The sequence below is a fragment of the Arachis stenosperma genome, unplaced genomic scaffold (assembly GCF_014773155.1).
Source record: "Arachis stenosperma cultivar V10309 unplaced genomic scaffold, arast.V10309.gnm1.PFL2 arast.V10309.gnm1.Scaffold_100029, whole genome shotgun sequence".
NCBI lineage: Eukaryota > Viridiplantae > Streptophyta > Magnoliopsida > Fabales > Fabaceae > Arachis > Arachis stenosperma.
Genome location: NW_026651371.1, coordinates 299,225 through 303,399, shown reverse-complemented (window position 1 = coordinate 303,399; position 4,175 = coordinate 299,225). Strand labels below are relative to the sequence as shown.

Genomic DNA, 4,175 nt, shown 5'->3' with positions numbered 1-4,175 from the left:
CGTTTAGTTCATTAATGAGCAATAGAGTTCATCCTCCCAAATCTTATTACCAAATAACTTGGCATTCAGCTTCATGATTGCTCTAAGCTACTTAGCAACTTGCTCTTCAGTAATATCTTCATCCTTTTCAGAGGAAGAATACTCATCAGAGCTTATGAATGGCAGAAGGAGGTTCAATGGGATCTCTATGGTCTCTGTATGAGCCTCAGATTCCATTGGTTCCTCAATAGGGAACTCCTTTTTGTCCAGAGGGCATCCCATGAGGTTTTTCTCACTGGGAATCACATCCTCCTCACTCTCTCCAGGTTCAGCCATGTTGATCATGGTTATGGCCTTGCACTCTCTCTTGGGATTGTCTTCTGTATTGCTTGGGAGAGTGTTAGGAGGAGTTTCAGTAACCTTTTTACTCAGCTGACCCACTTGTGCCTCCAAATTTCTAATGGAGGATCTTATTTCATTCATGAAACTTAGTATGGTCTTAGATAGATCAGAGACTATGTTTGCTAAGCTAGAGAAGCTCTGCTCAGAATTCTCTGTCTGTTGCTGAGAAGATGATGGGAAAGGTTTGCTATTGCCAAGCCTGTTTCTCCCACCATTATTGTTATTGAAGCCTTGTTGAGGCTTCTGTTGATCCTTCCAGAGAAATTTGGGTGATTCCTCCATGAAGAATTGTAGGTGTTTCCATAAGGTTCTCCCATGTAATTCACCTCTTCTATTGCAGGATTCTCAGGGTCATAATCTTCTCCTTTAGAGGAGGCTTCTTTAGCACTGCCAGATGCAGCTTGTAATCCAGTCAGATTCTGAAAACTTATATTGACTTGCAGAGTCAATATTTTATTCTGAGCCAATATGACATTCAGAGTATCAATCTCAAGAACTTCTTTCTTCTGTGTTGTCCCATTGTTCACAAGATTTCCTTCAAAAGTATACATGAACTGGTTATTTGCAACCATTTCAATGAGTTCCTGGGCTTCTGTAGGCATTTTCTTCAGATGAATAGATCCACCTGCAGAATGGTCCAATGACATGTTGGATAACTCAGACACACCATCATAGAAGATACCTATGATGCTCCATTCTGAAAGCATGTCAGAAGGACACATTCTAATCAATTGCTTGTATCATTCCCAAGCTTCATAGAGGGATTCACATTCCTTCTGTTTGAAGGTTTGAACTTCCACTCTAAGCTTAATCATCTTTTGAGGTGGAAAGAATTTAGCTAAGAAGGTATTGACCAGCTTTTCCCAAGAGTTCAGGCTATCTCTAGGGTGTGAGTTCAATCATATACTAGCTCTGTCTCTTACAGCAAAAGGGAAAAGCATAAGTCTATAGACCTCAGGATCAACTCCATTGGTCTTAACAGTGTCACAGATTTGCAAAAATTCAGCCAAGAACTAATGAGAATCTTCCAATAGAAGTCCATGAAACTTGTAATTATGTTGCATCAGAGAAACTAATTGAGTTTTAAGCTCGAAGTTGTTTGCTCCAATGGCAGGAATAGAGATGCTTCTCCCATAGAAATCGGGAGTTGGTACAGTAAAGTCACCAAGCACCTTCCTTGCATTGTTGGCATTGTTGTTATTTTCGGCTGCCATGTCTTCTTCTTTTTCGAAAATATCTGTCAGGTCCTCTCCAGAGAGTTGTACTTTAGCTTCTCTTAACTTCCTCTTCAGAGTCCTTTCAGGTTCAGGATCAGCTTCAACAAGAATTCTTTTATCTATGTTCCTACTCATATGAAAGAGAAGAAAACAAAGAAAGTATGGAATCCTCTATGTCACAGTATAGAGATTCCTTGATGTGTCAGAGGAAAAGAAGAATAGAGGGATGAGGTAGAGAGAAGAATTCAAACTTATAGAGAGGGAGGGAGGTCCGAATTATTAGAGGAGGATAAGTGTTAGTGATTAAATAGAAAGAGATGAGAGAGACAGTTTTCGAAAATTAAAAAGGATTTTAGAAAAAGTGGTTAGTGATTTTCGAAAATTGGGAATGGAAAAGTGATTAAGAAATAGTGATTAGTTTAAAAAGATTTGAAAATAATTTTAAAAAGATAAGAAGTTAGAAAAAAGTTTGAAATCAAATTAAAATAGATATGATTGAAAAAAATTTGATTTTAAAAAGATATGATTGAAAAGATATGATTGAAGAAAATTTGATTTTTAAAAAGATATGGTTGAAAAATATTTGATTTTTTTTAAATTGATGACTTGACTAACAAGAAATTAAAAGATATGATTCTAAAATTCAAATATTGAACTTTTCTTAACAAGAAAGTACTAACATTGAAATTTTTGAATCACAACATTAATTGTTAGCAAAGATTTTCGAAAATATTAAAAGAAAATGAAAAAGATTTGATTTTGAAAAAGTTAGTTTTAAAACTTGAAAAATTGAAAAAGATTTGAATTGAAAACAAAATTTCCTCCTTGCTGCTATCCTAGCGTTAAACGCCCAGAATGGTATCCATTCTAGCATTTAACGCCCACTTGGCTACCTCCTTGGGTGTTAAACCCCTAGCCAGGTACCCTGGTTGGGGTTTAAACGCCAGAAATCCTTCTTTACTGGGCGTTTTGAACGCCCAGCTTTTTCTCTGTGATTCCTCTACTATATATTATGAATCTTCAATTCTCTGTACTATTGACTTGAAAAGACATAATTTTGAAAATTTTTTGAATTTTTAATGATGAGAGAGAATAACAACAAAATGAGACTAATCATGAAAAACTAAGATCAAACAAACAATGCATGCAAGAATACTTTGAATGTTAAGATGAACATCAAGAACATATTTTTGAAATTTTTTAAGAAAAGAAAGACATGCAAGACACCAAACTTAGAAATTTTCATACTAAAGACACTAACAAATTGAGAATACACATGAGAAACAACAAAAGACACAAAACAAGAGAATTTAAAGATCAGACAAAGAAAATCATCAAAAACAACTTGAAGATCATGAAGAACACCATGCATGAGTTTTCGAAAATTTGCAAGAAAAATAAAAACATGCAATTGACACCAAACTTAAAAATTGACACTAGACTCAAACAAAAAGCACAAAATATTTTTGATTTTATGATTTTATAAATTTTTTTGTATTTTTTTCGAAAATTATTTTGAAAAAGAAAATAAGAAACTCAAAATTTTTAATACGAATTCCAGGAATCATGCAATGTTAGTCTAAAGCTTCAGTCTAAAAAGATTAGACATGGTCAACCAAGCTTCAGCAGGACATTACATACAGTAGCCAAATTGATGGGAATCAACTAGCTCCTGTGATGATAAAAGCATCATCTAAAACTCTAGAATTCGTTCTTAAAAATTCTAAAGAACAAAATAAAAGGAAAAAAATACCTAATCTAAGCAACAAGATGAACCGTCAGTTGTCCAAACTCAAACAATCTCCGGCAATGGCGCCAAAAATTTGGTACATGAAATCGTGATACACAACTTTGTGCAGCTGACCAGCAAGTGCACTGGGTCATCCAAGTAATACCTTATGTGAGTAAGGGTCGATCCCACGGAGATTGTCGGCTTGAAGCAAGCTATGGTCATCTTGTAAATCTCAGTCAGGCAGATTCAAATGGTTATAGGGTTTTGATGATTAAAAGAACGAAATAGAACATAAAATAGGATAGAAATAGTTAAGCAATTCTTTGGTGGGAATTTCAGATAAGCGTATGAAGGTACTTTGTTCCCTCTGAGCCTCTGCTTTCCTATTGCCTTCATCCAATCATTCATACTTCTTTCCATGGCAAGTTGTATGTAGGTGGATCACTGTTGTCAATGGCTACCATCCATCCTCTCAGTGAAAATGGTCCTTTATGGTTTCCCGCATGGCTAATCAGCTATCGGTTCTCGATCATGTCAGAATAAGATCCATTGATCCTTTTGCACACTGTCACTATGTCCAACACTCGCGAGTTTGAAGCTCGTCACAGTCATTCCATCCTAGATCCTACTCGGAATACCACAGACAACGTTTAGACTTTTCGGATCTCAAGAATGCTGCCAATTGATTCTAGCTTATACCACAATGACTCTGATCTCACGGAATGGAAGACTCTATTGTCAGGAGAGGCAACCATGCGTCGTGAACCTAGAGGCCAAGAGATACACACTCAAGCTCTCGCAGATAGAACGGAAGTGGTTGTCAGGCACGCGTTCATAAGGGAGGA

The 4,175-nt window shown here is 36.2% G+C and overlaps 1 non-coding gene across 1 annotated transcript; it reads left to right on the top strand.

Annotated features, from left to right (window-relative positions):
* Positions 1–1,082: 1,082 nt before the first annotated feature.
* LOC130960005 (small nucleolar RNA R71) lies at positions 1,083–1,190 on the top strand. The gene has a single exon (XR_009078971.1). It is a non-coding gene; the product is annotated as a small nucleolar RNA R71 (small nucleolar RNA).
* The last annotated feature ends 2,985 nt before the right edge of the window (positions 1,191–4,175 follow it).